The 12,622-nt window shown below is 49.5% G+C and overlaps 1 long non-coding RNA gene across 1 annotated transcript; it reads right to left on the bottom strand.

The window, feature by feature from the left end:
- Positions 1-11,526: 11,526 nt before the first annotated feature.
- On the bottom strand, positions 11,527-12,596 carry LOC141424152 (uncharacterized). The gene is made up of 2 exons (XR_012449065.1): positions 11,940-12,596; positions 11,527-11,843 (listed from the first exon to the last, which is right to left on the bottom strand). It is a non-coding gene; the product is annotated as an uncharacterized lncRNA (long non-coding RNA).
- Between the last annotated feature and the right edge of the window lie 26 nt (positions 12,597-12,622).

Genomic DNA, 12,622 nt, shown 5'->3' with positions numbered 1-12,622 from the left:
CTGCAGGGAGAGACGAAGAAAGTAGTTTGTTTCAAAGTACTCGATATTTTCAGTGTCTAACTTTGCATCACCCTGACAGAAGCTCACTTTACACATCTATTTCTCAGTGGTCACGCACTGTGACTCTTTTTCATTTATAGGAAAAAGGAAGGAATGTCAGGACCCCTGGCCCACTGCTGAAACGCACAAGTACACACTGTGTGCAAATATTTATACAAGCGGCAAGACCTTAGCATATAAATCATTTTGTTTTACAATGTCCTATTGCCAGTGAGCGCCCCCAAATATTAAGACTGGTGTATGGATCCAGCCTGACACAACTGCAGCCATCTTTCTTGAAAATGGTCGTGATCGCCCCTGAGAAACTGAGGCTGGTTTTTCCTGGGGAGTTTCCCAGCAAACCGTGAGGACCCTGGCACCAGGGCTGTGCCTTATTCTTCTAGATTATCATAAGATAAGCCTGGTCCGTCTCAGCCAGGATGAAATCACTTTTGTTCTGAGTCATACATACGCCCCTCTTTCTGACCCAAATTGAGGGGATCCAATGGTCTTGCTGGTTCCCAGCACCATGCTTCCACAGAAAGTTCCCAATAACTCGAGAGGCAGAGACAGCAGGGTGGAGGTTCAAGGCCAACCTAGGACTTTATCTCAAACACACCCTGGGTGTGATGACCCTCCCATCTACTCAGGAGGTGGAGGCAGGAAGATCTGGGTCCAAGGCATACAAGTTCAAGTCCGTGAGTTCAATCCCCAGTACCACTCCCCCAAAAAAGTCCCCCAGTGAATTTCACTGTGTGATCCATCCTGGGTCTGCCTGCCTCTTCCTTTGGTCTCACAGTACCTTGGGACAGGCTCTCGCACACTAGGACCAGGTTGTGGGTTGTTCTGAAAAATTGGTCTCAGATTTTTACACTTACCTATTGGTAGACTTGTTTGAAACGCACAATACTTGCAGAGAACACATGACTTAGTTGTCAAAAACCATCCAAGGGTCCCAAAAATAGGAATAAGATTTTACACCTGTGTGAAGAACATAGAGTCGATGCGGACTTGGCTGTGGTGGTACAGTTTGTGAGACCCTATCTCAACACAGAAGCCAGGTGTGCTGATGCATATCTATGCTTCCAGTACCTGGGAGTGTGGATAAGAGGATCTCGGTTGAAACAGCACTGGGCAAACATTTGAGATCCTATCTGAAAAATATCTAAAATATCTGAAAAATAAGTAAAGCAAAAAAGGGTTGGGAGTGTCTCAAGTGGTGAGCAGGTGGCCCTGAGTTCAAACCTCAACACTGTTCAAAGCCTTCTGTTTACACATACTGCATCCAAAAAGGGATGCCTAGCAAGCGCAATACCCCGAGTGCAAACCCCAGCACTGCCAAAATGTCTTTCCACTTCACACTCTCGAGGCTATCTGCTTCCAGTCTACTGAAAGTATATTTTTTTTCCTAATAAATTTTACTATTACTGTCACTTAAAAATAGTATGGAGTCATTTCTTATTTGCTCAAGAAATTTATCCCGAACCTTTGAATGGCCTTTCCTTATGCTGAGTATGGGTTGATATTTCTGAAAAATCTTTGTAACGGACACTAACAAGTCTAACCCAGGAGGATAATTTCTGAGTCATAAAGGAGGTCGTGGTGTGCGACATGGTTTAATTCTGTCAGTTCCTCCTAAGGAGTGGTGAAAACTCCATCCTGGGAAGTGATCAGGCTCAGAGTTTCTGCTTCCGCCAAGTAAAAAGGCCAAGTAAAAAGCCACGCGCTGGACCAGGGGTGTGGCTCAAGTGACTGAGTGCTTCCAGAAGGTGAGGCTGTGCATTCAATCCCCGGTACTGCCATTTCCCCCAACCCCCCAGTGAAAACCACAGGCCATCCTCAATCTCTCTCTCTCCCACTCTCTCTCTCTTCTGTTTTGCTATATAGCCCAGACTGGCCTTGAACTTGCAATCTTCCTGCCCTTGAATCCTGAGTTCTGGGATTACAGGTGTGCACCTCATCCCCGCCCCCAACCTTTTGTTTTTTCTTTTTAAAAGGATCCTAGTCATTGAATCAGGGCCCACTCCGACTTAGAACGACCTCATCTTAAATAATTCCATCTGCAAGACCCTATTTCCAAAGGTCACAGTTGCAAGTCCCAACGCATTTGTCAGGGGCAGGCTACACACGTCTCTCTGCCTTCCCTGGGAGTGAAATCAAGGTGCACAGCCAGGGGACCAAACACTGCTCCTCCACTGTGGCTTCTTCTGCTACCCAGAGTTTCTGGATCTCCAGCCAAGAGGAAATAGGAATTGATGTGCATTTCTGCCTAAAATCATAGGAAGGCAAGTGGGGGAGGTCCCATGCAGATCCACGGCCGTGGAGAGCCCACCCTCCATGCACCTGAAAATGTCCAAATCAGGTCTAGGAGAGCACTGGATGACCAGGCTGTCCAGCAGGATGGATGGAAAAGGGGGGTGGGGAATGGGGTGGGAACTGCTTTTTCCTGCACTCCCTTTGCTGTGTTACCTGGGATTTTTTTTCTGCCCTCTCTGGGCCTATTTTCTGTCGTGTGAATCAAGTGTGTAGACACTTTACTTGTGAGTATTCACCAGTGAGTCTTTTGCCTGGCCCCATGCCCGTACTCAGTAGGCGCTCACTAGCTACTTGCTGAGTGGAGGATGGGGTGGGTGCCAACCAAGCTGCTCAGTGGGACACATCTGTCAGGCCATTTTCAAAGGGTGAAAGGACCCAGGTCAGCTGTCCTGAGCAGGAGCTGGAGATGGTGTTGAGGTGGGGATGAGAGACTGGAGGAGGAGGGTGAGAGACTGCAGGGTGAGGGGGAGAGACGGGAGGGGGAGGGGTGAGAGACTGGAGGGGGAGGATGAGAGACTGGAGGATGGGGGTGAGAGACTGGAGGGGGAGGATGAGAGACTGGAGGTGGGGGTGAGAGACTGGAGGGGGAGTGGGAGAGACTGGAGGGGGAGGATGAGAGACTGGAGGATGGGGGTGAGAGACTGGAGGGGGAGGATGAGAGACTGGAGGGTGGGGGTGAGAGACTGGTAGGTGGGTGTGAAAGACTGGAGGGAGAGGGTGAGAGACTGCAGGGGGAGGGGGAGGGGGAGAGACTGGAGGGGGGATGAGAGACTGGAGGGGGAGGTGAGAGACTGCAGGGGGAGGGGGAGAGACTGGAGAGTGGGGATGAGAGACTGGAGGGGGAGGTGAGAGACTGCAGGGGGAGGGGGAGAGACTGGAGAGTGGGGATGAGAGACCGGAGAGGGAGGGGGAGAGACTGCAGGGGAAGGGTGGGGGTGAGAGATTGGAGGGGGAGTTGGAGAGACTGGAGGGGGAGGATGAGAGACTGGAGGGGGAGGGGGTGAGACTGGAGCGGGAGGGGGAGAGACTGGAATAGGGGAGAGACTGGAGGGGAGGTGAGAGACTGGAGGGGGAGGGGGAGAGACTGAGGGAGAGGGGGAGGATGAGAGACTGGAGGGGGAGGATGAGAGACTGGAGGGGGGAATGAGAGACTGGAGGGAGAGGGGGAGAGACTGCAGGGGGAGGATGAGAGACTGGAGGGGGAGGGGGAGAGACTGCAGGGGGAGGATGAGAGACTGGAGGGGGAGGGGGAGAGACTGGAGCGGGAGGGGGAGAGACTGGAATAGGGGAGAGACTGGAGGGGGAGCACGGGCTGTCCTGGACATGGAGCCCCGGGAAGCTACAGCCCACACTGTGCAAACGCAGTGATTCTGTCCCTGCCTCTGACAGGGCATTTGTGTGTCAACAGGTTCCAGAGGTTTGAGCACTAAGGTGGGGGTGAGAACAAAGCCCCCTCCAGGCCCGGGGTCAGCAGGGGTAGGCTTTGCAAAAAAGCCTTCCTTGGGCTGATGTGAGCAGGGACACTGAGGACCCCATCCGTCACCTTCCCGTCCCTGATACAGGACAGAGGGCCACAGTGCCTCTGACAATGTCAAGGTCCCAGACAAGATGCCTGAGCCCAACCCCCAATACAGAAGGAGCCTCGGTTTGTTTCTTAATGAACTACATCCCCCCCTTATCTCCAGGCCACCCAAACTCTGGCTGTACAAGGAGTGGCTGCCCAGGGTGAGGACGCCAGCCTTGTCCCAAGCAGCACCTAGGCAGGCAGGGAATGGTTGCTTCCCTCAGTCATTTCCCGAAGACATCCTGGGAGCCCTGGCACCTGGTCCTGACCCTGCTGACACCTGTGCCTTGCTCAACACCCCCTTCCCACTGTCCCAGCCAGTCCCCATGGGTGGCCCAGGGCACTGAGCTCAGGGTCTGCAGATTGTGACCCCTGCTGCAGGGTCTGCTCCACCTGGGTGTCTGCACTGCCAACCTGGCCAAGAGGAAGAACAGTCACCTTCTGACACCTCAGTGAATTTGAGGGGCAGAAGAGGAGGCCAGGGCTGGTCGCCAATGGGGAGAGGTGGGCAGCCTCACCTAGCATTGATGTTTTCTGCAGGACATAGCACCCCTACTTCATCTGAGCCACAGGAACTTGAAAACAGTTGTTGTTAGGACCAATGTCCTAAACCTTGGACCTTGCTAATGGGTGCGTCACAGCTCTCTGCCTTAGGATGTTGGGGTTCTCAGGTGTTAGACACTGGCTAGAGGTACAACTGTCTGGTGGGCAGTTCCGAGGAGCCTTGTCAGAGGCACAGCCAGGGAGCATCTGTGCCTGGGGACAGCAGAGAAGCATGGGGTTGGGGTTTCTCACAGAGTAAGGCCAGGTCGGAGGACAGAGGGCCAGGCGGAGCAGACCCTGTGAGCAGAGTTTCACAGTGGTCAGGCCCTCGGCTCAGTGCTGGCAGGACTCCATGGCAGGACAGGGTGACATGACTCACAGGATATCTTCAGCAAGCATCTTTGGGGGGCAGCTTTTCCAGGCCAGTGTGGGTGCTGCCCAGAAGTGGGCGGGCGTCCTCACCCAGGACACTCAGCAGGCCACCTGGGGGAACAGGTGGTTTTAGTTTGTTGAGAAACTGCAGTGAGGCTCCTTTTGTTTTGGCTGTGGCTCAAGCCTCTCCTCTAGACTTCCAGCATGCTTAGAGAGCTGGCTGTGAAATGTCACAGGATCGGGGACAGGGCAATGATGGCAGCTGTCCCCCTCAGCATCCCTGCCTGAAACCCTGTGATGAAGGCTTTCCTTCAACCGAGCCTGCTGACCCGACGCTGCGAGGGGGCTTCCCTGTCACCCCCACCTTAGTGCTCACTTCTCTGGAACCTGTGGACACACAGCTGCCCCGTCAGTGGCAAGTAGATGGAATGGTTCCGTTGTCACAGTGTGAGCTGTGACCTCCCAGGGTCCACGTCTGGGACAACCCACCTTCCCCACCCAAGTCTCTCATCTGCACAGCAATACCGCCTCAGCTCCTGCTCCAGGACGGCCGAACTCAGCGTTCAGCCTTTAAAGTCCTGAGAGACATGGCACACTGACCAGCTGGGCTGGCACCGTCTCTATTCAGGAGGTAGCTAGTGGGCACCTATGGAATATGAGGCATGGGGCAGGCAGCGGGCTCAGGGTGAATCCTCGGGAGGGAAGTGGTCAGTGCCCTTGATTCACATAAGGAAATTGAGGCAAAGGAGACATGACAGAAGGGTCTCCCCACCCCCACACCTCCTATTTCTCTCATCCTGCTGCAGAGGCAGGACCCCATGACGCCTGCTTGGGAAATTTGCAGGTGCACAGAAGGGGGTCTTCATGTCTATGGGTCTGTGTGGGACCCCCTCCCACTTACCTTCCTATGACTGTCGGTGGAAATGCACGCTGATTCCATTCCCTGTTGGGGGCTGGAGATCCAGAAGTCCTGGGCAGAGGCAGCCACAGAACAGAAACCGCACTCAAGTCCTCAGACATGCAGGCCGAGTTGCACCCTGGGAAGGCAGAGAGATGCACACAGCCCACCCAGAGCAGGAGCTGGGTTTCCCGCTTGCCCGTGTCTCTGAGTTGAACGTGGAAGTGGCTCCACCACGGTTAGGGCCATGAGGCAGGTGGGCAGGCTGCTTGTCCATGAATGAGTTTTACTTGGGGCCCTTACAGAGCAGTGGGGACCGGCACATGCTGGCCTGCCTAGGCCACCACCCATTGGTTATGTGTCCGTATACTTACAGGCAGCAAGGAGGAATCTGTGCAGGGGGGCACTTGTTTTAGAAACTGTGCCCCACTTCCCAGGAGGAAACTAACAGTGGCAGTAGGCTTTCTGCCATCAGATGAAGAACTGGTGTCTTACTCTCACTTCAGCTCGGGCGGTGCCTCTGGTCAGTCATGTTGACAGCTCTCACACCGAGAAGGCGGTGCTCACATGTAATCCAGAAGACCCCTTCTCCCACACTTGGGCGACCTGGGAGAGAGAAGAGAAGACCCAGAAGGACGTCCACGAAGCGACGGCCACGAGATTCTTGACAGAGGAGCCGAAGACATACTTTGGAAGAAAGATGGCCCTTCACACATGGTGCTGGCAAAACTCGACATCCACACTGGGGCTGCAAGCAGGTCCCCATCTCTCACCCTGTGCAGAAAGAACTCAAAATGGACCAGAGACCTTAGTTAAGACAGAAACTTGGGAACAGCTGGAGGAAAATGTGGGTCGAAGCTTTGCCATGAATTTCCAAATAGGCATCCAGTGGCAGAGCCCCAGGCGAAGGGGTAAGCACCCAGTACTTACATGACTTAGAACCATGGTCCTCCTTATCTCGGCCTCTCAGTAGCTAGGATTATAAGCATCAGCCACCAGCACTTGGCTTCATTTATTTTTATGTGGATCCATTGGTGTCCAAAGGACAATCACATCTCACTGCATTGTGATTCGCTAAGAAACCTCTATTCCCTAAGACACCAGTTACTAACTAGGATACTCTTTGTCCTTTCACTTTGGAGCTTTTTCTGCTATTAGAGCATGCTATTAACATTCATGCACCTGACAGGAAGAGAGATTTCATCCTAAAAGCCCCATAAGATCCCCATCAGGTCCCTCATCAGACACTCTGGTCCCCAGAAGCCAGTGGGTAGCTACATTCAGAGTGATGAAGGAAACAACTGTCACCGAAGAGCCCTACAGACAGGAAGAGTGGATTGAGTAATGGAGGCATTCCAGGGGTCTCTGTCCCTTCATCCTGCTCTAACAAAATACCTTAGAATCAACAGGAATGGATTTCTCACACTTCTGCATGTTGGCGAGTCAGGGTCAAGGTGCCAGGGAAGTTCATTGTGTGGAGAGTTCAAGCTCTCCCCTGTGACGTGGCATCTTGTTGTGTGTCCTCCCAGGATGAGTGGGTGGAAGGGTTGAACCCAGCCCCTCAAGCTTGTCTCTAAAGGCACACACACTGCCCATGTGTCAGGAACCTCATGGCCTAATTATTTCCCATGACAAATATAACAGCTAGTACTAGCTGGTTGTGGCAGTTCATGCCTGTAATCCCAGCACTGGGGAGTCTGAAGCAGGAGGGTTGTGAGTTTGACACATTGAACGACCATATTTCAAAAATAAGTAAACTGTTATCATTGTGGATCAATCTCTAAAGTGCCTGCCTACCAAATGAGAAGCCCTGAGTTCAAACCCCGGTATCACCAAAAAAGGGAAATACATATATAAATGAAATTTAAATGCTAGTACATTTTTGTTTCTCTATGGTTAGGACTGATAAAAAAGTATCAGTCTGTGCCAGTTAACACACAATACATGAACATATAATTATGACATCAGCCACTGAGGGAGTGGGACTGGAGCAGCCTTTTTTATGTTACTGATTGATTTGCACTGCTATAGGTTCACATCAGAGGGGTATCACTTTTTCCTGTTAAATGGAACCCCCGTGAGTCCCTATAGAACATACACAAAAGAAAATGGGTGGAAATAAATTATTCAGTACACAAATCCACAAAAGAGGTAGAAGAACAGAAAATGAGGGACACAAAGGCCATAGGCATATGGAAAAAAACAACAAAAGGACTGAAGTCCTTCCTTAGCAGGAATTGCTTTCAATAGAAATGGAACAGACTCTACAATCAAAGGATAGAGCATGCCAACATGAACAGAACACACCTCCCTGCTTGCTATCTGCAAGAAACTTACCTCATTTTCTTTTTCTTTTTCTTTCTTCCTTCCTTCCATCCCTCCTTCCTTCCTCCCTTCTTTCTTATATATATATATATATATATATATATATAAAACAATTATGTTTGTATATAAAATAATTATATACATACAATTGTTGAATTCTAGGGATTATACCTATGCAGGTTAGGCAAGTGCTCCACTCCTAGAGGCACACACGCCGAGCCCAAGAGACTCACATTAGATCAAAGACACAAAAAGCTCCTAAGTGAAAGGACAAAGAAATTCCATGCAAGTCATGACCCCATGTGAGCAGGGCTGGTTGAACTCATTTCACCCAAAATACACATTCAATCAAAAAAGTTTACAGGAATCAAGAAAGACACTGACTATTCACAAAAGATTCAATACAAAAAGAAGGGGAAACTTTTATACACATTACCTCACTGAAGAGTGGGCAATCCTAAATTCATGCCTGTGCAGTGCAGCGTCCTCCCTTGGCTAGGCAGAATTTAGGGTAGCCAATGGAGCAAAGTGGTTTAGACCGCCAAAGCAAAAAAAGGAGGACGAAGGAAATAGAAAACAATGAAGTCTAGGTGGGTTTGTTCGTGCTCACTCATGCTGTTGTCCCAGGTACTGGAGAGGCTGAGGCAGGAGGAATATGAGTTCAAGGCCAGCCTGAACACAATTAGCATGAGACCTTTTCTGAGAAAACTAAAAGCAAAAGTACTTGAAGTGTCGCACCAGTGGGGGAGCATTTGTCCATTAAGCACAAGGCTGAGCTCAATCCCCAGTACTGCAAAAAAACAAAAACAAAATACTATGTGTCTAAGTGCATATGATGTCAGGTATGGCTGTACCGGGGTGCTGAGTGTCCATGTCAGGAATCGGGTGTCCTGACCTCATGGCCCTGCTTCACCCCTCTCTGCGCCTAGCATTCTAGTGTGCTCTCTGCCTTTAAGAGGACAAGATGACAGCAACTGTCTAAGCATCTCCCTCCCCTATGGTCCCACCACTGCAGTCTGACTTATGGAACCTGATTGGTCACCTGCCTGGATCTTAGCCAATGACAGAACAGAGAGGATGGTCTCTGCTGGTCTGTCAGGTGCCAGTCATGTGACCTCTCTCTCCAAGATCCCCTTGGTGCTCCTTCCAGGTGAGGAATCTTGTGATACCTGAGAGAGCAGAGTTAGGGATGGAGCCTCTGCCTCCTCTAAGCCTAATTTTGGGGCTATGCCTGTCCCTCCTTGTACCTTTTGTTCACAGAATTCATGGCAGCAACTCTTCCCTTCCAAGCCCTATTTTGCTGTCTGAAGGTTTGATATGGGGTTTGCTCCCAGCTTCTAGGCCAGCTACTTGTGTGATGCTCAATCTACAAACTTTAACTGTTGACTTGCTATGTGCCAGTGTGTCAGGACCTTACAAGCTGCTGGACACAGGCATCAACAAGACTGAAGATGTTCCTGTCTCCAAGGCACTGACACTCGGGCAGCTTACAGAGAAATTGGGAAGACAAAGGCAGATGGAGTAAGTTCACATGAAAAAAAAATCATGGCAGCCAGTGGGATTGTACACACTTGCAATCTCAGCACTTGGGAGGCTAAGCCAGGAGAATCGTGAGCTCAAGACCAGCCTGGGCTACATTACAAGACCCTATCTCAAAAAGGAAAAAACCATGGCTTGGCATATCTGCTTTTTTGTCCCCAATATCCCAAAATTCAAAATTATTGTCACTGTTTTCCCATTCCTTTCACTGTGTATGTGATGGGTCACTTTATTTCAGAAATTTCTATTTCTCAGTCTTAGAAACTATCCCCAAATTATTCCATTGGCGATTTTCTGTTCCTGTTCCCACCTGCTGTTCTTTTTGGAAATAATTTTATTCACTTATTGAATTGGTCCTCAAATATTCTGAAAGATTGACTCAATTTTGCTTCCAAACCATCAACTTATATTTTCCTTTATTATCTTGACTTTCTTATTAAATAATTTGTCTGAATGTTCCTTTTTTTTTTATAGTGCCCTGTTCTTGTTTCATGGATACAGGATCTCCTCTTACCTCTCTGAGAACATGATGAGAATTTTTTTTTTGAAGTACTGGGCTTTGAGCAAGGCAAGCTCTGTACCATATGAGCCACATCTCCAGACCAGAAAACAAATTCTATGTCATAAAAACTTAAAATATAATAAACATTTGGCTAGGAACTGTAGGTCAGTGGTAGAGCACTTGCCTAGGATGCATAAGGCTCTGAGTTTAAGCCCCAGCACTTCAAAAAAAAGTTGATAAAAATGAATGCAAAAACAATAATGAATTGCTTTACTGTTGTGGGAAATTACGAGCTGAGATAGGGGACTCTGAGGCAGATTAGCACAAAGCAATGTTTATTGTGCTGATGACACAGACCCAGCGGACTCATGTCCAAAGGCTGAACCCCGGGAACAAAGGGGTCTCACCTTATATTCCCTTCCAAGCAGGTTAAAAAAGCAAAAAGCAAAGCCCAACCCACGTATGGCTGCATGTGACTCCATTGGCTATTTCATTCCCCCAGTGCTATGTGACCTTCATGTTTTAATTCTTTAAGTTTTATCTCTCTGCTTTGCCATCCTCTCCCCCTGTCTCCTTAGAACACAGCCTGTCTGTTTCTCTTCTGGCCCTCCTCCCTGCCACATTACAACTTTGGGTGAGACATTTGCAAGAAGGATGCAAAATTGATGAAGGAATGTCAAACAAAATCACAATGTGGTAGCACTTCATACCTAAGAGGGAGCTATAATAAAACAAAATAATAACTGCTAGCAAGGATGTAGAGAAAGTGAAGTCCATTAGCATTGCTGCTGGGAATGTGACATGGTGCAGCCTCTTTTTGGTTCCTCAAAAAGTTAAACACAGGGCTGGAGGCATGGCTCAAGCAGTAGAGCGCCCACCTAGCAAGTGTGAAGCCCTGAGTTCAAACCTCAGTACCACCAAAAAAACAAAAGTTGAACATAGAGTAAACATATAATGCAGCAATTTACTCCTGGCTGTGTACCCAGCAGTACTGAAAACAGATTCTCAAACAAGCTCTTGATGCAAATGTTCACAACACCCTTATTCACCACGGCCAAAAGGTAAAAACACAAATGCCCATGGATGGAGTGTATAGACAAAACTGATTTCAACATACAGTGGAATATTAATCAGTCTTAAGAAAGAACGAAGCTCTGCGTTGGTGGCTCACGCCTGTAATACTAGCCACTTGGGAGGCTGAGATAGGGAGGACAATGATTCCAGGCCAGCCTGGCCAAAAAAGTTTCCAAGACCCCATCTCAATGGAAAAAAGCAAAAGGTGGATGTGGTGGCAGGAGCCTGTCATTCCAGCGACAGCAGGAGACTTAGAACACTCATGGTCCTAAGCCAAAAGGAAGAACCCTGTCACCGGAGCAAAAAGTGAAAGGAAAGTGAAGAAGTGGAAAAGAATCACATCTGCGACCTTCGTAAGCAGCAGGCCTTTATTAGGGAGAGGAGACCTGAGAGGGACCCTCAGCCAGCAGAGTAACACTCAGAGAGGGGCGAGAGCACGCCTTTCTTACAGGCTGGGGATTTTAAACATTCCGTGGTGGGAAGAGGGAGGCTGGAGGGGGATGGGTTGGGGTGGTTGGGAAAGAGGATGGGGGAGGCGTTGGACATTAGCGGGGAGGCCATTAGGGTTGAGCAGGTATGCGTGTTGTTATCTCGACATTCCAGCAGTTCCAGCATTTGCATTGTTTCAGTGTTTCCTAGCAAGTGGGAAGTCCTGAGTTCAAACCCCGGTACTGCCAAAAAGAAAAAACAAAAAAGAAGAAGAAGAAGAAGCGTTGCTACATTGTGTGCTTATAAATGTACATATTTATATACGCAAATACACTTACTGCCTCCCAGATTTTTGGTCGTTGCTTGCTCTGTGATCACAGAGTTGGTTCTTTTAAATCTTTCTCTTTTTCCAGGCGCAACAAGGTTATACCTTGTCAGGAAGGGATGCTGGGACGATATAAGAGGACGATTTTACCCTTAGTTCCCCCCTCTTCTTAGATAAGGAAACTGAGGCCCAGGAAGTTTTCCCAGTCACCCAGCAATAAGTGCCATCTGGCGCTGAAGCCTGCGTCTCCCTTAGGGCCCCAGGCCACCCACTCTCCGTACCCTTCCTAGAAGGTCTAGCTCCATCTCAGAGCCCTCGGTGTGCCCTCGTACGTGTGAAACATCGAGTATTTTAGTGAAGAGAACACAACACACTCTTTCCTTTCCTACGATATGTCAAATCTCGGTTCTAACCAAAGGGTCTTAATCTATCAGAGGACTTGGGACCAGCACGCAAACAGGCTGCTAGTTCTTGGAGCTTAAGGGAGCGAAACCAAGTGTAAAAGTGAGTGTGAGGGGCTTCCGGAGGCCATTGCTTCTAAAACAGTGCCTCTGAGCGGCTAGACGAAGTGGAGATTTCTACCACGCTCCCTAAACCTAGTGTCGCATAGCCTTTTGGGAAATAGAGTCCTCGTACTCTCCCTGGGATCAGCAGGGAGCCCGGGGACGGGACTTCCGGCGCCCTGCTGCGCATGCG

Source organism: Castor canadensis, chromosome 6 (genome assembly GCF_047511655.1).
Source record: "Castor canadensis chromosome 6, mCasCan1.hap1v2, whole genome shotgun sequence".
Taxonomy (NCBI): Eukaryota; Metazoa; Chordata; class Mammalia; order Rodentia; family Castoridae; genus Castor; species Castor canadensis.
Note: the sequence above shows the minus strand (reverse complement) of the source record. Positions and strands in the feature narration are given on the sequence as shown.